Source organism: Manis pentadactyla, chromosome 12 (assembly GCF_030020395.1).
Source record: "Manis pentadactyla isolate mManPen7 chromosome 12, mManPen7.hap1, whole genome shotgun sequence".
Taxonomy (NCBI): Eukaryota; Metazoa; Chordata; class Mammalia; order Pholidota; family Manidae; genus Manis; species Manis pentadactyla.
Window position 1 is genome coordinate 88,158,265 of NC_080030.1, and position 20,733 is coordinate 88,178,997.

The following is a 20,733-nucleotide window of genomic DNA, read 5'->3' on the forward strand; positions in this document are numbered from 1 at the left end:
TCTTTTCTGTGCTGTATCCCAGTGCTTATCACTGTACCTGACATACAATAGGTCATCAATAAATATAGAAGCTACAATAGAAGATCCCATTTTCTATACCAACAAGTAGGAAAAAAACCCCACAGGAATAAATATAGCAATAAATATTCAAAACACATATGAAGAAAAATTTTAAATACTTTTAAATACTTTACATTTTTTTAACTTGAAAAGGTAGTTCTAATGTTCAAATGAAGACAAAACAAAGAAAAGAGCTGGGAAAGTTTAAAAGACAATAACAGTAAAGAGGGATTATGCCTTCCAGATAATATACTACTGTGAATTTATGGTACTGGCACATAAACAGGAAGACAGATCAATAGAATAAATATATGGGGAAAGTCTAAGTTGCATTACAGATTAATGGCAAAATATGAGTTTTTTTCATGAAAACATGTTGGGACACTTGAATAACCTGAAAAAATAAAGTTACACCAATACCCTCATGTCATACATCAGATAAACTTGAAAATGGATAGGAAATTTAAAGCTGAAAACAAAAACTTAATAGGAGAAAATATAGAAGAATTCATTTGTGATCTTGAAGTAAGGAAGATCTTTGTAACTATGTTATGATCTAGAAGCTGTAAAGGAAAGATTGATAAATTAATTAGACCACATACAAAAGAAACAGAAAGACTTTTTCATATACAAAAGAAACAGAAAGAAAAGACCATATACAAAAGAAACAGAAAGGTTTCAAAACAACTCCTTAAGCAAAATTAAAAGATAAAAAACATAATAGGAAAAAACATACAGTTCTTATCACAGAAAAATAAGCTTATCTCCCTAATATGTCAAAAGTTCCTAGAAAACATCAAGAAAAAGACGAAGACCAGCAATCCAATAGAAAATAGATACTTTTTTGATGAGGCTGTGGAGAAACAGGCATACTCACAATAATTTACCAATTGGTAAACTGATCAATAAGTATCAAAATTATACATGCATCAATTATATAAAATACATGAAATATAAAACATAAAAGTTATGCAAATTGACCTGGTGGCCGAATGTCCATTTAAAAATTAGTTCAATAAATTAATGTACACCCATATAATGAGATACTACTCAACTTAAAAAAGAATGATGTCACTCTCTTATGTACTGAAGGAAGACCTCCAAGGTACTTATGTGAATAAAAGGCAAGACATGGGTGCAAAGTGTAAAAAAGATTTCATGTATGTATGTATATGTATGTGTATGTATGCATATGTACATAAAAATGTATGTAATTTACATGTACATTGAATTGGCATAAGGAATGTAAGAAAGGATACATAAGAAAGTTCCTAAGAGTGACTCCTGTTAGGATGGGTAGAGAATAGGAAAAGGGAACTAGGTGCAGGAGAACAGACTTGGCATTGTATGACATCTTATTGTTTATTTCTGAAAGATATTGAAGAAATATACATTTAATGAATTAAATAAATAAATGGAATTTAAGAAAAAATGTGATGTCATCCAGAAAAAAGGAAACTGCTCATTCTGTGAAGTCAAGTCCCATTGAATAAAAAATGCCCTGGAAGGATACTGTGGCTGGCATCATATGGTTTCTGTATTTTTTAAAATTTAAGCTGCCTTAAATCAGTTTTGAAAATAGGGAACTAGTGAATAAATAAACGTATATGTGTATACTAAAATTTGTTGATCAGCCTTGCTTTATCTAGACAGACTAATGATTCTTACAAATTAGGAAGCAGGTATCACCTCAGGATTAGGCAAAGACTCCTGAAAGGCATAATGAGGGCCCTCTCTTGGGAAGTGTTCCCTGGGATTCTGAGCTGCTGAAAGATACTCCATACCTTAAGGAAAGAACCTCAAAACCAAATATGGTGAAACTCAATAACTTCTCACTAGAAATTAAGCTACTTTGAGGGGGAGGTCAAACACACCCTTCTTGCTAGACTGTGCCACCAGTAGCTTCTGTCTGTGGTAAGGAGCATCACAGTCAGAAATTGTTTTCACATTAAATGTCAAGTTTATTACTGCAGTTGCATCATTTCACTTTTAACAATGGAAGACCTAGAGCTCATAAAGCAAATTTCCCTTATACACTACTCTATAATAGGGTTACTCTTTACAAGAGCATATCATGTATAAGTTCTAAACCCAAACAGAACAGTTTCCCTGAGGTTCTGTTTAACATAGAGGTCCTGATGAAATTCACATGGCTTGCATTCAACCAAAGTGATGTTGATTGACAGGGGAAAGAACTTGGATAACTGGCAAGAAATAGGACTTCATTGTGGATTGAGGAAGTTTAGCCCCAAATTCTGAGCCTCAGATGAAAACCTTAACATTCCTGAAGTTCTTACCAGAATCATTCCGAACTCCTGACTTTCCTTGACATCAATAGGTAAATTACTTTTCCACCCTCACCCTGCCAGGAAAGCCTGCCGGAATCATCTTTGTGCCCCTCACCTCTTGGATGAACATTAAGAAGTGGTGAATGGGGTGTAGAGACACGGAGTAAGGAGGGGCAGGGCAAAGTTGCACCAGAGGAGCAGTAGGCTGTTGAACATTTGCTAAGCTACGTCAGGCCTTGAGCCTAGAGTTTTAGGAGGCCATCCTGGTATCTGTTTCTTTTTTCTTTGCCAAAAATGTTAACCATTTCAAGGTGATTATTTAAACTAATAGTTCTACCTTAAATATTTTCAGTTTCCTTTTTAAGCAATAAAACCTCTGCTCTCAGTAGCTCTGTTCCTTTGAATTCTTTAGAAGGGTTAGTTTACTCAAGGACTTGATTCCTGTTCACTCCCTGCATTTTAAATGAATATGTATGAGATAGATATTCACAGTTCTTTCATTTTCTGGAATAATTTTATGTGTGTATAAATACATGTAAATATTTTTATTGTATGTAATGTTATTAATATGTTTCCCTCTGCTAGAACAAAAATAGGAACCTTGCCTGTCTTATTTCTCTCTGGATCCCCCATACCTAGCACAAGTCTTGGCACACAGTAGGTAGTCAACGAATATTATTGAAAGATAAATTTGAGTTCAAATCCAAATTCTGTCACTTAGAACTTTCTGACCCTGGATAAATTGATTAACCTAACCCTTGATCTCCTCGTCTCTAATAATAGTATGCCTTTCTCATAGAGATTTTGTTGTTGCTAAATAGTGCTTAGTGAAATGCCTGGCATATAGTAAGCACTCAAATATTTATAAAATATTTGTGCTTGCTAGCCCTGTGCTGCCTGTGGCCTCTTTCAGAGAAATTTGGGACAGAACAATAATTTAAAACCTGACATGTTGTATACTTGGTATACTTGAAGAACTTTGATTGTTTTAAGATTATACCTAAATTCCCACTTGCTACTTTAATATCAGTGTTTCCAGCTATTGCTTATCTTTTCAACAATCCAAAATGTGGGTTTATGAGATCTGACAGTTCAGTTGGCCTCTAGGTTGTTGTAAGTTTAATGGATATGTTGTTTATAAACAGCAGTGTATTAGTTGTCAGAGATTAAAGCTAGAGTATAGGTAATAGCTGTTTGTAAATTTAGGTTAATAACAAGTTATACCAGTTAAGCACTTAAGACTTCCCATCATATTTACCATCCTGAGCTCTTAACTGTCCAGGCACAAAAAAATATTTCCTGATAAGAAAATTTAGGGGAACTGATTTCCGTACTGGCTGACTATTAAAAAAGCCCAGGTATTATTTTTTGAAAATTGAGATAGACAAACAAGCCATAAATAACATAGAAACACATATGACAAATATAACCAAGGAATAAGGGACAATAACAGATATTTGCAAAATAAAAGTAATAAGAATATACTACGACTACTTCTTTGATATACTTAGGAATTTGAAAATCTTCATAAGTGCTCTTTTCTAGAACACTAAATGATTACAGAAGTAGAATATTAGAATAGCCTATCAACTATTAAAGAAAATTCTAATTAGAGAACTACCTCAAAAAAATATCAGGTTTTAAAAAAATATTTTAAAAACTGATAGTGTGTTTTTATTTTAAACCATTGAAGAAAATAATTTTTGTATTCTTTGATCTATTACAACAAATATAAAAGAATTAGAGCTGTCTTTTTAATTTTGTTATGCTAGCAAAATCCTGATAACAAAATTTGACAAGTATAGTTTCAAAAAGAAAATCATAGATCAATTTATCTTTTAGTTACCTAAAGAGTGGCAAATTTAAACTTTATAAATTAAAGAATCAGTCACTCCAACCCATCAAGTTTTTCCCTAGGCATACACAGTTGGTCTAACATTAAAAAAATTATTAATGCATCCCACCAATAGGTCTGATAAAGATATCTATGAGATAATTTTATATCACTTAATATCCATTTGATACCATTTAATATCCATTCCTGGATGTAAAAATGTAAATGTAAAAAAAATGTTGGAAAAGTAGGATATTTCCAGCAGGTTACACCACCACATTTAATGGAGAAATAGTAGAGACATTCCTGTTAGCATGAAGAATTTGATATTCATGATCATTATTATTATTATTTAGTTTTTTCCTAAATACCTGACCAATGAAATCAGATATGGAAAAGTAAATGAAATACTATAACTGGAAAGGTGATTACATCTTTGTTTCAGACCATATGATTATATACTTGGCAAAAACAAAATCAACAAGAACTCTAAGAATTAATAAGAACTTATGTAAAATGATCAGACATAAATTAAAACAAATAATATTTCTTATATTGCAAAAACAACCGTTAGAAGATATAAAAAGATATGACATTCTAAGTATCAAAAACATGGAAAATACATTAAAGAAACTTCTAAGGTCATTATGGAGATTGTACAGAATAAGTTAATAAACTTTATGGAATGAAATGACATGAAAAAATAATATGTGAAGAGATTTCTTTATTCTTGTCAGAAACATTACAAATATGTTACTTATAAATTATTTTATAACTTTAATGTAATCAATACAAATAATAATTATTATACTTATTAAGATTTTGAAGATCATCAGGAAGTATTAATAGGCAGGAAGACCTAAGACTGATAAGGATGCCCCCTATTCTACCGGGTATTAGAATGTACTTTAAAAATGTACTAATGGGAGAACAAAGAATACAGTGTGCATTACCGAAATAGGCCTCTGGATGAAACTGCTATTTAAAAAAGGATGCTATTTTCTGAGTAAGTTAGGAAATATGATTTTGATAAAACATTACTGTAAACAACAGCAAGCGTAACAGAAACAGTGGATTACAAAAGCTGGTGTTCCGTCACAGCTTTCACCTACTGATCTAGATTTTGGTGATAAACCCTGGTCACGTTGCACCTCAGGAGCTGGAGGAGGTGACAGATGCAATGGGGTGGCTGGTCTTTAGCAGGACTGGTGTGTGTGTTTAGGCAATTGTTTTATTGTTAAAAAAACAATTGAGAAGCAAAAAGAATATCAATAAAATATATGTGGGGTTGCGGGGGAAGATACATTGAATCTTTGTGTGCTCTCACCCAGATCAAGGTATGGACTCATTGCCATTTCCTTCCAGGTCTCCTGGGCACCCTTCCCATCTATTTCCATCCCCTTTCAGAGGGTAATCACCATCCTAAAGTCTTCCTCTTGGTTTTCCTTCACTTTTCTCTCACTTTTCTTTATGTACTTCAACATAGGTTTGTATCTCTAGCCAACATATTGCAAATCTGAACATTGTGTTCTTCATTCAACCTATGTCCTGAGATTCATGAATGGTGTTGTATGTTGTATGGAATTAAAAACAGTGGATTTTAGCTGCTGATAGTGTTCCATACTTATTTTTCCCAATATATATACAGAAATATATATATATAAACACACATGTATTAAATTTATGTGAATGTGTATACACACACACACACACACACACACATATATATTCTCTCAATTTATTTCCATGAACAAGGCATATCTCTCCATTTAGTCTTATTTAATGTATTTGAGTGAAACTTTATGAATCTCTCTATAGCACTCTTATATACATACTTCGCTACATTTATGCCTAGGAAATTTATATCCTTAATGTTATTATATATTGAATCTTTAAACAAAGAATTGGCTAGAATAATCAGCTTTTTTGCACTTATTGTTATTCCTGACAAATTTGGATTAATACTAGCATCTTATTTTGTACTTTCTTTTCTCCCATTGTTTCTGTTTCTTTTGTAACTTTTTCTAACTTTCTTTTGGATTGATGGAATATTTTCTTTTATTCCATGTCTTAGATATTTGTTGAGAAGTTAAATGCAACATTGGTGTTCTGATTGGTTAATCATTTTAGCATGCATGCCTAACTTATCAAATCTGCATTTGATCAATATCTTTCTGCATATCTGGGCACTCCCAGGCCCCTGAGAGCACTGGGACTCTAGTTGCCTGGCTGCAGATTTATATGCTTTTGGTGGCATGTATTTAGGTCCCATCCTCTCATGATGCTATTATTCAACACTTGATGATTTATCCAAGTACTTACACATTTCCAATTACTTTCTTTCTGTCTAAGGTTCATCTTTTAAAAATCCCCTATTGAGTGTCTGTTGGTGGCAAACCCTTTTAATTTATATTTTCTGAAAATGTTTTTATATATTTCCTGAAATATATTTTGTTGAGTATACAACTCCAGGTGTATACTTTTTCCCCTTAATATACTGAATATACAATTCTACTATCTTTTTCCTTCTGTTGCTTTTGAGAAGTCATTTCATAGATTAATTGTTGTTTCATTTTAGGTGAGTAGACTTTTCTCTCTGGCTATTTCACACTTTTTTTTGTGCCTTTGCTATTACGTACTTTCATCGTGGTGTGACTAGGGTGTAGGGTTCATCCTGTTTGGACTTTTAGACTTTTAGGCCTCTTGGATAAGAAGACTGGATAAGATCAACTGTGGAAAACTCTCAGTTACCATCCATTCAAATGTAGCTTGTCTCTGTTTCCATTCCCTTCCCTTTGGGAACTGTCTGAACATCTTCTGTCTTCCCTAGCTTTTACTTCTCTTCTGTTCTGTCATTCTGTGCTGCATTATATACATTTTTTAGATCTGTCTTTCTGACCATTAATTCTTTAGCTCTACTGAAGCTCCATTGAACTTTTCCACTGAATTTTAATTCTAATAATTAGAGGTTTACTTTCATGAAGTTCTGCTTTTTAAAAACTTGTTTGAGCATTTAAAAAGTCTCTCTTCATTCATCTTTTTAAAACCTCGCACTTAATTTTGTTCAGTATGTAGAACATACTTTATGATTTACTTGATCATACTAACAGCTCATGGATTTTGGGTTTGTTCATGGTACCTTATTTCCTTGTACCTCTTAGAAAGTTTATTAAATCATGAATTCCAATTCCTTGGCATTTCATCTGAGTAAATTCTTTGAGGCCTATTTTGAAGGTGGATTTCTCCAGGGATGATTTTTGTTCTGTTAGTCAACTGGGCACACTACCAGCTTGGAATCACTTAAAACTGAACTCTGGATTTGAGGTGCTTCATATCTTCAAGCTAGAGTGAATTTGGGCTACAACCCATGTAAGACAAGTTTACGGTTATACATTTTCAAGGGAATTCTTTTTTTCTCCTTTCCCAGCACCAATATCTGGGACAATTTCCCTGCTGTTCCTTGGGGAACAGGAGAAGGATGTGTTTTTTTATAGCTCACCATAACACAGATGATGCCTTTCAGACATAAGCTATGTCTATGGTGTGTTATATATGGTGTGAGCTATGTCTGTGGTGTGTATGGTGTGAGCTACATCTGTGGTGTGTTATGTATGGCGTGAGCTTTGTGTATGATGCCTTTGGCCCTTATGTCTTGCCTTTTATAGCTTGGTGAGCCTTGAAAACTGAATCTCAAGTTAACCTGGGGTCAGCCTTCCAAATGTGAACTGTTCTTTGCTCTTAGAAAGAGCTCTGGGTTCCTTCTGTCTCTTAGTTTGAAGTCTGAAAATGTCTTGATTCATTGACAAATTATGGATGCATTTAAAAAGAAACTTTAAAAATTACTCAGCATTTTAAATTGTTGTTGTCAGAAAGGTCTGCCAAGATCACCAGACAACCATGTGGAAACAGAGAAATTCGAGGATCCGTGTTTTAGAAAGGATGTTTCCTGTTTCTCGTATCTTCTGGATCCTTGCAAAATTCTTGACACATCTTTGGAAAATGTTTGTGATTTTTGTTGCTGTTTTGTTGTTTCTCATTTATCCTATTAGTTACCAGATGTGAAACTAAAATTTTCTTGGGAATTTGAATGAATGCCTTGTTTCAGTAAGTTGTTTGAAGTCTGCTGGGATATAGTATTACATCAAAATAGAATATCAGTGTTGTGAAAGTGTGGGAGGAAAAATTAGCTTGGGGAATATACAAGATAAGCCTGAAGCATCCTGTAGTGCCAGGAAGTAAGGAAGTATTCAGGAAAATAAATCCACAATGATGGGAGTATGTCAAAGGGACACAGGAACCAACTGAATAAGCTCACAGTGGCCAATACCGGAACGAGTGAGCAAAAAATAAATGCAGCAGCATTAAAGTATAACCCAAAGTATAAAATAAATATCTATGTATCTACAATGATATAAAGAAATTATCAAATTGGCAAATAAATGGGGGAGAATAGACAAAGTAATTCTAAATAATTTATGTAGATACTGCCCCTTCCAGGAGCAGAAGCCTCACTCCCCATGCCTTATGTGTGGGCTGTGCATGGTGACTTCTTTCAAAGAAGTGAAGTATGTTAAAGGGGGTCGAGAGTAACTTTATAGTGGAGAAACCTGACAAACTTCACCTCGGTCAGTTGATCAAGGTTAACATCCACAGTACAGACATGTGTATAATTTGTGCCCTGGATGTGATGTGATGAGAATGGCACTTTAATTTTGTGGCCTTCCTCCCCCAAAACTCATAGCCCCAGTCAAATTACCAGGAAAACATCAAGTGAATCCCAACTGAGGGATTTTCTATAAAATGCCTGACTAGTCCTCCTCAGAACTCTCAAGGTCATCAAGACCAAGGAAGGTCTGGGAAACTGTGACGGCCAGGAGGGGCCTAAGGAGGCCTGACAGCTAAGGAAGTGTGGGCTCCTGGACGGGACCCTGGGGCAGCCCAAGGACATTTGGCAACGATAAAGGAAATCTGAATTAAATATGTGGATGGACTGAGATCATTCAAAGAGCAGAGAAGTTTTCAATCCTCATCTCACATCATCTGTCAGAAACATTTGAAAAAAGAGTTAATTTTCTACTTGGAAAACCTTCTTTACTTGAATATCCTCACACACCATAAAGACGAAATTTTAAGAGGTTTAACAATTAGATCTCCTACCTGTCCTAGGGAGGGGTAGGGCTGGTTTTGCTTCTGCTGGAGCAGGAAAGAGAGAAGACCCTGGACTGTAGTTTTAAAGCAATAAACAGATTTTAAACTTTATTTCTCCCTTTGACTGGTTGTGGTTTTTAGAGGTATTTTGCCCTGGGATTTCCTCTCCCTGGACTTACATCTGGAGCAGTTGGTAGGATACCTCTGAACCCGACATCTATCATAATGGGTGCGACCTTTGGGAGGGCCACCCCTAGAAATGATGGGGAGAAGTGGCGCTCATGCCAAGGGACGTGTGTCTACACTTGTGTGGTTATGGAGGCACCACCACTGCTGCTGGCTGCACCGACCCCAGCCCGTGGCCCAAGCATAAGGCTACTGCTTCTACCACTGCTGCTGTTGCTGCTGCCAGTCAGAGCCTGGTCACAACTGTGGAAAGAGCAGAGGTCCGGGTCACCTTATAACTGGCTGCTGTGTACCATGCCTTGCTGGCTATGGAGTCCATTGCTGGAACAGCTCCAACCAAGGTAACCACCAATCCCATCGCGGGGTGGGTGAGAGACTGGACCCAAAGGCCACGGAGTGGTGTGGCACAGACACCTACCATAAATCATGTGATTGGCCATTTGCCTTTGGCATCCCCAGGGAATAATGAAGCAGATGCACTGGCCCAGGTACACAGGCTAGAAGGAAAGCCTTCCTCTGACGTGGCCCAATGGCTACACCAGCATTTGTTGCACGTGGGGCAAAAGCCAATGTGGGCTGTAGCCCATTGGTGGGGCTTGCCATTGACCAGCCAAGCCTGGAAGGAGTGCCCTGCATGTTGTGCAGATCAGCAAACCACCAAGAGGGGCCTAGAGTGTCTATTTGCAGCCTATGGTCGGTCACAGGTGTTTGAGAGTGATCAAGGCACCCACTTTGTTGAACATGCATTGCAAGGATGGGTGCAGCAATTAGGAGTAAAATGGATATGGCCCTGGACATTTCAACACATGGACTGGCAATGGCTCACTCTCCTGGCACCTTGGGGAAAAGGCCTGGAAGCTGGCCTCCTGTGTAGTCCTGGAATAACAGCAAAGTGGCTCCCCAAAATCACAGTTATTTGCTTCTGCAGTCCTTGTGTCCTGGATGCGCCCCCTGGCTGCAGCTGCTGCATAATGGCTGGAATGGACAAGCTTTGGACTAAGTCTGCATGGGACTTTGAACCTAGCTGAATTCTCTGGCTTGAGAATTATGATTGTGTTGCTGTTGTCAAGAAAAAAAATGCTTAAAGAGAGGCTTGACTTTGTCTAATGTTTGGTAAAGTTTTGTGAGCAATCTAGCATGGTTGATAGGAATGAGTAAACAAGTATAGAAACATATTTTGTGCTTAGTGAGAGATTGTGCTGTAAAGTACATTTACTTAATCTGCATAGGCTGAATTCTCTGGTTTGAGGATTGTCATGATTTTATTGTTGTTGGCCCCAGACTGAAGTTTGTAGGTGAAGGGGAGGGCCGGTTTTGCCTCTGCTGGAGCAGGGAAGAGAGAAGGTGCCGGACTGCAGTCTGTAAGCAATAAACTTTATTTTTTGCTTAAAAGGTTTTAAACTTTATTTCTCCCTTTGCTGATTTTTAGTTTTAGAGGTATTTTGCCCTGGTATTTCCTCTCCCTGGACTTACAGTAAGTCAGAAACCAAAGAACAATCTTCTATACCCTCACCTCTAGTCTATAATCAAGGCCTGTCAACTATTACATTTAAAAAATTTAAACATTCATCAGTTTATCTGCATTTAACACCTTAGACAAAGCTCCTTTCATCTCTTAACTGTACTATTTCAATAGTTAATTTATCCTACTGCATCTTCTCCTTGTATTCCCAGTCATTCTGTGGTTTTGGAGTAAAGTTTTCAGAAATAAATCTGATCCTATCACCTCATTGCTTAAAACCTGTCAAGGGCTTTATAATGCTCTTAAGACTTAAATCCTTAACATAACCCTGAGGCCCTGTTTGGTCTCACCTGTGCCCATCTCTCCAGCTTCATCTCACTCTGGGCATTCCATCTGTGCTGGCCTATATCATATCCTCGGATACTTGAATCTTCTCTGTGGCGATGTCTTTCTGTCTGGAAAGCTTTTCTCCCTTTAAACCTAGTTAAGTTCTACTCTTCCTTCAGGTCAAAGTTCATGGCATTTCTATAGGAGCGATTTCCTGATGCATATTCTTTTGTTAAAAACTCCTACATAACAGATGCTTCTTCTTTTACAAAACTTACTTCCATTGGACAGTATACATTCATTGGATGATTATTTAGTTAATGCCTGTGGGTAAAATGGCAGTATTTCCAGAATCTCTCACCTGGCTTTAGTGCATCTGCATATCAACAGGTGTTTCCAAGGGGTGGAGAAAGGTAGCCATTTACATATCACTAGGTAATTGCCAGGGCCTGTGAGGGTTTATCTGAACCAGAGAGGTTGGGTGGAGTGCTCTTCTGCTTCAGCCTTGTCAAGAGAGAGAGACAGGATGACTGCTTATAAGAAATAAATGGGTTTCTTAACTGTTTATCCCTTTGACTGATTTTGGTTTTAGAGGTATTTTGCCCCAGGATTTCCTCCCAGAGTTACATCTGGCATTAGTCAGCAGGACCTCTGAACCCAAAATCTGTCTAAATGGGTGTGACCCTTGGGTGAGCTGCTTCTAGGAATGATGGGGAGGCACCAGTGGCTGTAGTGGTAGAGGGTGAAGCTTTACTCAGGAACCCCCTAAATGTGGGGCTTCCAATTGGAGAGCCCTAGTTAGGAATTGGTCTAGGGTGTAGCACCTCCTATAGGGGTGGGGCCTTCCCCTGAACTGGGGAAGGGTGGAGACTCTGGAAGCTGCAGAATTAGCCCTCGTCTGATAGAAGAGTGCCTAGAGGTATGAATGGCCATGTAGCAGCTGGCATTGCAGGATCTCTTTTTGTCCACTTAGTGGAAAGGGTTATTGAGGAGAGAGAGAATTTGGCAGGAGAGAGACACACTTCAGCATTGCTTGGAGTAGCTGGGCAATGTTGTGCCCGAAGTCGCGAATCCCAAGGAGACCACCAAGGAGCCAACACGGATGCAAAAGCAAGGAGCCTTTATTTGAGCTAGCCCGAGCTCAATCTCACACCCGTGCCAACACAGTGGCTAGGTGCCAGAGAGAGAGCGAGTTTCAATACCACAAAGGTTTTATGGGGTTCTAGGGCAGTTGGTGGGGTGATGGTCGTGGCTCTGGCTGATTGGCTGGATCTAGGGGTAGTTGGTGGGGTGATAGGTCATGGCTCTGGTCAATTGGCAGGGTCTAAGGGTGGTGGGTGAGCTCCTTGCTGACTGGAGAGGAGAGAGAGACCAAGCTCCGATTGGGTGAAATATGATCCGGGTCCCGATTGGCTGAGGTAGGATCTGGGTCCCAATTGGCTGAAATAGAATCTGGGAGCTTGCCCCTTCATTCCCCCCCTTTCTCTGGATCCTAAGAAGGGACCCAATCATGGGTCTAATAAAGTTTTGCAGTTGTAAGGAGATAAAGGCTGATACTGTTGTCTTAGCACCATTAGCTGGTCTGTATTAATTCTATCTTTAAAGTTATCAGTTTATTGAGGATACATGGTCTAAAGGTAAGCAGGAGTAACAAGATTACTAGAGGCTTGTATTGAGCATGGAGGACTATCAGTTGGACGGCCCCCACGTGGTCTCTGACAATCTCGACCAGCCTGTTGATGATACAGGGCCCAAGGGTTAGTAAAAGGAGTAGGATGGCAAGGGGTCCTTGAATATTAAAGATAATTTCCTGCCTTGATTTCTCTCTGGGACACTGGCGCCTTGGTTCGGGTGCACATCAAAAGACTGCATGCCCAGCCTCTAAGGTGGGCTGAGATATTGTCTATTTGCTAAAGAATCCTCCTTTTACTATGCCGTCTACAGCTGGGTCTGCATGGTAAGTCAATTGCTCAGCTTGCAAAATTACCTAGTCAGATCTGAAGGAGGAAAGACAGCACATAGGCCTGGGCCTTTTAGTATGCTAAAGTGAATCTTATACATGATTACAAATGATTAGCATAATAAAACATGTGCTACTCTTCTTTATCTGGGGATCATTAACTGATCTCACTGAAGAATGATTCTGGAGCTTAATGTTCAACATAGTTTTAGTAGGGGGGTGGTTTCCAGCATGTAGTTACATTGCTCTGATTGCAAATATCCTGCCCTGCCTCCTCCAGAGGCTCTCACCTTATTCTGTCTAAGCCTATGGTCCCTGTCTCATTCTCCCCTCTACAGATAGAGACCCTAGCTGCTGCTAGGAAAAAGGGGCCATGACTGCTCTGGCTGCTTCGTGCTAAGAAGGGGGGCGCAGTAAAGGGTGCAGCTAGGTCTCCATCGCTGGTCAGTTGAGAGGGCCTCAGAAAGTTGGTGCTTCTATTCTGGGTTTCATTTCTATTACTATTTGCAGTTTTGTGGCTTCTAGGCAAGATAAAACAAATTGTGTTATTAGGTTAAGTAGCAACATCTGGAGTTGGATTTTCTATTCTGGAAGGACAAACTTGATGAGATTAAGAATGCATGGCTGAATATGAGAACTAGAAATATGAAGACTCTAATTGAGAATCATAGTCAGGTATTATGGGGAAACTAGAATTCTGGATATTAGGATTTAGTATAGATAAGACAGCATTATTGAAACAACACTTTTCTCTAAAATCACCCTTATTTTTATTAGAATTAGCTAGATTAAGAAAACAATTAAGAGTTGGCTTGATTATTTGCATAAGTGCAGCAAGAAGAGCAATTGATTACATAGGCTCTTCTAAACATGCCTTGCTGGAACTTTTTGTAAGGAATTTCAGATTGAACTTTTAAAGGCCTCTTGAGGCCAGACAGCCAAGCAAGACTTGCCATCAGGTTTTGCCTGCAGTACCTATAGATTTGGGTGAATTCCTCTCTTTTTGAGGTTCCTGCACCTGCCAGGAAGTGACCTTCCTTACTCACCTGGTAAGGCTGCTGGGAACTCTGTAAGCAATGTACCAGGCCAGTTCTTCCAAGGGGCTTTGTTGGCTTTATAAAGTCAATCTTAGTTCCTTAAAGCTGTCCATACCTGAGTTTATGCATGTGTCTCTCAGGTATGACATTCTAGTAAAAGCCTTGGTAGTATAACCAGTGTTTTTAATTGGTCCTCTTACAAGGAATGCAGGTTCTTATTGAACTTATGCAAATAAACATACTGCCATGAAACATAAAAATACTGAAAGCTTTTAAATTCTTGAGGGGTCAGGTAGAGAGAAAGATAAATGTTTCAATTCTGCTTTTAAAGGTATTGTCATTCATGAAACTGTTGTCAGCTTAAGAGAAAAAGCTTAAAACACTTTATCAGCAACGTCTGAAACAAAAAGTCACAAAACTATCTTCCTTAGTTCACTTAATCCTATGTAACCAATACCTGTTCTGCTGAAATCTAGTTCTTTACTAGTATAGGAGTAATAAAACAGTGACTATAAATGGCAAAAGACTTACAAATGACAATGGTTAAAGATCTGATGAGAGCTTACTGCAAGACAGTAGACATAAGGAAATTCAGATATTTCTGTAACAAAAAACATTCAGTAACAAAGTTTAGCATCATTCCCTTTGACAGTGCTTTCCAGGTAATTAAGCAGATAAGTATATATAAGATAAATAAGCCAAATTAGTCAAATACTTTCTCCAATGAGAAAATAAATTCCTCTGACATGTTCCAGGGGCCCTCTGGAAAATATCAGAGTTAACTAGAGGTAAAAGTACCTTTTTGAATTTGATTTTGGGAAGTTGTCAGAAGAAAGTTTATTTGGCACTTGCTTAAATAGTATTATAGGTTGCTATGAAGCAATACTTATCCATTTAACCAGAATGACAAAATACCTCAAAGGCAAATAAAGAAGTTTACACAGTTAGCAAACTTTAGCTTTTAGTCTTTTTAATATTAAGATGTCATTTTCAGACAATTCATTGAGATTTTAAGCATGAGAAACTTCTTTGATAAAACAATTAGAAAGCCTTTTGCAATCTTTCATCATTAAGAGCAGACTAACAGTTTAAGAAAACTTTGTCTTTTTAACTGAAAACAAAATTCTAATTTTGCTGTGTACTTGATACCGAGACTCATTTGCTTTAATTTTATATAGCATGACCATATTAAATTCTTCCAAAACTTTCTACAACCTTCTTCTTATATTTAGAGTTCTCCCTCTAAATAAACAGCTGTACTTTAGAACAAAGTTACTTTCTATTATCAAAAGACCCATTCTTTAGCATGCAGAAATGTTTTCTGTATTACTTTAAGTAGTTTTAATTATATAAAACCATTAGGTACCTTAATTTCTAGTGAACACTGAGAAGCAGGCTATTGTAAACTGTTACACTAGCATTCTTTAGATTGACAAATTTATGAACATTTTATAATTTCTGTAACTATGAGCTTTACAGCACAATCTCTCACTAAACATAAAGTATATCAACTTAGCAAAACTTTAAGATTTTAGGTTACTACAAAGATTCTCAGGCTGCAGGTAGGTATACACACTGTAACACACAACTGAAAAGGTGTTCACTTGCCACACTCGTAACAGCTATGCTAGATTACTTACAAGACCTTTACTGATTATTAGACAGAGCCAAGCCTTTAAGCATTTTATTCTTAAAAGATTTAGCAGATAACATGGACTTAAATGACCTTAGGTAAACTTAGGCAGCTGATAACTACAAGGACATGCACGCCTCAGGCAAACCCAAATTAGCATTAATGCTTAACATTTTTTATCAGATTTTCTGGAAGTTTTAGAATGCCCAATTTCAATTTCATTAATACCATCCAGAGGTAGAAAGATATTTTCATTTGCACGCTTAGACACACAAACATACAGACTGAGACATAATGATAAGGTTCCCTCTGGCAGCCCGCCAACGTTAAAGGACGGCCTCTCGGAGGTGCAGAAAACACGAAATTTTCCCTTCCTGACGTCTGTGCTCAAATTGTGAGCTCTCTCCCTAACATCTGAGAAAAATGGTCTGTCATGAGGCAAGGGGGTCATCTGCGTCTGTCCCATATCTTCTGTCAACAAAACTAGACAAACTCGACAAACAACAAATAGGTGCCTACAGAGAAGAATCTGCCGTGGCCACGGAGGCAAAACTGAAAGTAAGTTGAGGGTTTGTTGGACTGCAGTGGCAGCCGACTTTCCTCACAGATGAGGACCTTGTCCTCCAGATGGGGGCAAGGGACGTCTCCCAAGACCCCTGGTCGGCGACCTGCCAGTGCATCTGCCTAAGTCAATGCCGACCCAGATACAGACTGGAGCTCCTACAGGCTTATACAGGCTTGTTCGTGAACAAAAACAGTGAGACACAGATAGACAAAGACAGAGTGAGACACAGGTAGACAAAGACAGACAGATAACTGAGTGCATTCACCAGCCGGCACTAGGCCCCTGGGTCGGGAGTCCTGGGGGTCTCCGGGATACCGGACGAGCCCCCAAATGTTGTGCCCGAAGTCACGAATCCCAAGGAGACCAGCAAGGAGCCAGCATGGATGCAAAAGCAAGGAGCCTTTATTCGAGCTAGCCCGAGCTCAATCTCACACCCGTGCCAACGCAGTGGTTAGGTGCCAGAGAGAGAGAGCAAGTTTCAATACCACAAAGGTTTTATGGGGTTCTAGGGCAGTTGGTGGGGTGATGGTCATGGCTCTGGCTGATCGGCTGGATCTAGGGGTAGTTGGTGGGGTGATAGGTCATGGCTCTGGTCAATTGGCAGGGTCTAAGGGTGGTGGGTGAGCTCCTTGCTGACTGGAGAGGAGAGAGAGACCAAGCTCCGATTGGGTGAAATAGGATCCGGGTCCTGATTGGCTGAGGTAGGATCCGGGTCCCATTTGGCTGAAATAGAATCTGGGAGCTTGCCCCTTCAGGCAATGACCTATGGGATGCTCTTTAGGGAGAGAGATAGCTATTGAGAGGATGGGTTGTGCTCCTGGAAGATTCCTTAGCAGCAGTGAGGGGGGAAGGCAACAGGAGAGTGAACTTTGCAGGAGGTCATGGGGGAGGGAGAGGAAAGAGCGGTGCCTTCAGCTCCGGAGATGGTGGAGGAGCCAGGAGGAGGGGGAGAGGATGGGGGTCTGGGGCCGAGAACCAATCTATTGCTGAAGCCATTGCCTGAGGCACCAGCCTCTCCCTATTAAAGATCTGCCCTGCTGTAATTAAGAAAGTAAAAATATAACAACTGTGGGTTCCTGAGGGGGAGGAGCCACCTCCTCCCCAGATTGTGGAGCCCTCTGTGCTCCCCCCCTATACTCAGGATAAGCTGGTGGACATGAGTGTCTGGTATCAGCAGAAGCCATCAGAACCTCTGCCTTCCATCTCTGGGATAAGGGAGTGGAGAACATTTTTATGTCAGGTTCTGAAATGCATAGACTGGCTTCCCTGACAACTCTCTCCAGCAATGGCTGCAAAATGCCTGTCACACCTCAGGGAATTGGATGCTCCTGAATTGGTTGACAGCAGGCATCAGGGCAGTTTGGCCTAATCAGGGTGTTTTACCATACTTACCCACTAGCTGGAAAATGGATGCAGAGCTCCAGCAGGTGTTATGGGAGCTGGGCATGAAGAGGAACATCTATAATATGGGCCCCCAGGGTCACGATGAGGAGTTGTTCACTGCAGGAATGAGAAATCTGGTGCTCCATACAGCTCCTCCATCTCTCTTTGGGTCCCTACTGATTATTCTTGCCCCCCACTAGGGCAACCTATAAGTGAGGCTACTTATATGTTAGCAGATCTGGAAGAGGTTGAAACAATAAGAGCATGGAAGGAAGTATGGGCTATGACTGAAAGGAGAGGTGCAAAAGGCCCTGTGAATGTCTCAAGGACCCAGATGTAGGGTTGATTTGAAAAAGGCTGGGGTAGTGAAAGAAAAACTTTATGGGCAGCACAATAGGATCCTATTAGAACTGTGGCACCAATTAAAGCCAGAGCAGTGGTTTCAGTCCTGAGGTCCAGGACATGGAAGCCAGAGGCAAAGCCTCATGTCCAGCCTGTGTCCCTGCAAGACTTCCTGTGGAACAGTGCTCAGGCTCTGCCTGGGCCTCACCCCCACAGGATGACGATTGGGCATTGTGGTCAACTGAGGGAAGAGTCAAGGCCCGTACCTTGGGTGACATGGTGGGGACCAGAGGCCCCATGTAGAATTAGCAATTCATTGGTCCCCTGTGAATGTACAATGTGTCTGGTTTTTGTGGACACAGGAGCTGAATATTCTTTGATTTATGGAAACCCTGAGTGTTTTCTTGGGACCCCTGCTGTGATAGATGGCTGTGGGGGTAAGGCAATTAGAGTGAAGAAAGCCCAAATCCCATTGGGCATAGGGCATTTACCCCCAAAGGAGTATATCATATACAATTCTCCCATCCCTTAATATATTCTGGGGGTGGATATCCTGCAGGGCCTGGGTTACAGACCACTGCAGGTGAGTTCAGACTGAGGGTACATGTGGTAAAGACAGTACTGAGGGGATGTGATAAGCACCCACCTATAGCTCTGTCTGTACCTAGGTGAGTGACAAGTACTAAGCAGTATAAATTGCCTGGGAGGCACAGGAAATTGGAGAGACTCTACAGGAGTTGGAGAAGGTGGGCGTCATAAACCCCACTCATAGTCCTTTTAATTCCCCAATGTGGCCAGTGAAAAAGCCCAATGGCTCCGGGGGTATGACTGTGGACTATATGGAATTGAATAAAGTCACACCACCTTTGCATGCTGCTGTGCCCTCAATAGCAGCCCTTATGGACACACTAAGCCATGAACTGGGGATGTATCATGTTCTGGACCTTGCTAATGCTTTCTTCTCTATTGACCTATCACAGGAAAGTCAAGAACAGTTTGCCTTCATGTGGGAAGGCCGGCAGTGCACATTCACTGTCTTTCCACAGGGATATTTCCACAGTCCCACCATTTGTCACAGACTTGTAGCCCAGGACTTGGCTACATTGAAGAAACTGCAAATCACTACATTGATGATATTGTGCTCACATCTGATTCTCTTTCTCACTTAGAAGAGGTAGTTCCTAGACTGCTGCAACGTCTACAGAAGAATGGATGGGCTGTGAACAGCACCAAGGTTCAGGGACCTGGTTTGTCTCTTAAATTCTTGGGAGTTGTCTTGTTGGGTAAAACTAGTTATTCCTGATGGAGTCATAGACCAGGTTCAGGCTTTCCCCACCCCTACCACTGTGGCAGTCTTAAGAGTTCTGGGGTATTTCAGGCTACTGGAGAGTGTTTATCCCACACTTGGCACAAGTTCTGAAGCCCTTATACTGGTTTGTATGAAAGGGCATCGGGTGGGACTGGGATGAGACATGTGCAGCTGCATTTACTGCTGCTAAGTGAGCAGTCAAGGCCATACAGGCCGTGAGTGTAATGGACTCATCAAGGCCCTGGGAGCAGGATGTTCATGTAATGGAGGATGGTTATGGATGATGTCTTTGGCAGCAGGTTGAATGGACACGCCAGCCCACTGGATTCTGGTCATAGTTATGGAAAGGAGCAGAGGTCTGGTACCTCTTGATAGAGAAGCAACTGGCTGCTGTGTACAAAGCCTTGCTGGCCCATCACTGGAACAGCTCTGACCAAGGTAATAACCACCTATCCCATCACAGGGTAGTTGTTGAGACTGGACCCAAAGGACACGGAGTGGTGTGGCATAGACACCTACACTGGCCAAATGGGGTGCATATTTACAACATTTACAACAGTGGAAAACTCCAATGCTTACTGGGGCCAGTGGTGTATACCAGTGGAAAGCAGGAAGAACTTGCTTTTGAGCCATTGGTAGCCAAGAGTCATTATCAGGATGGAATAGCCCTTATACCTGAAGATGCTTGGTACACAGATGGTTCCAGTCATGGGCAGCCCCCAAAGTAGCGGGCTGCGGCTTTCCCTCCTAAGACTGAGACAATATGGATGGAGGATGGAGAGGGGAAGAGCAGCCAATGGGCTGAGTTGCAAGCAGTATGGCTCATGGTCACCCAGGAGCCCTCCCCCATAGTTGTCTGCACTGACAGCTGGGCCGTCTATTGGGGTTTGACTCTGTGGCTACCGACATGGTACCATGCCAACTGGATGGTTGGTCACCAGCCCCTTTGAAGGCAAGAGTTGTGGCAAGACCTATGGGACTCTGGTCAGACTAAGACTGTTACCGTGTATCATGTGACTGCCTTTGGCATCCCCAGGGAATGATGAAGCAGACACATTGGCCCAGGTGCGTTTGTTAGAAGGAAAGCCTGCATCTGATGTAGCTCAATGGTAACATCAGTGTTTGTTGCACATGGGGCAAGAGACAATGTGGGCTATAGCCCATCAGTGGGGCTTGCTGTTGACCTTTGAAGAAGTCAG

The 20,733-nt window shown here is 40.3% G+C and overlaps 1 protein-coding gene across 21 annotated transcripts in view; it reads left to right on the top strand.

Moving 5' to 3' along the window:
- LOC118919346 (uncharacterized) overlaps nucleotides 1-20,733 on the top strand; it is a 54,723-nt gene that overhangs the window by 14,464 nt on the left and 19,526 nt on the right. For 11 of the 21 annotated variants that reach the window (XR_008992823.1, XR_008992824.1, XR_008992822.1 and 8 more), the window contains exons 2-3: nucleotides 19,272-19,472; nucleotides 19,831-19,972. The gene's annotated coding sequence lies outside the window, so the exon portion shown is untranslated. Of the gene's footprint in view, nucleotides 1-19,205; nucleotides 19,473-19,830; nucleotides 19,973-20,733 lie in introns of all 21 variants that reach the window. The other 10 variants (XM_057489391.1, XM_057489395.1, XM_057489392.1 and 7 more) reach the window with 10 other exon arrangements.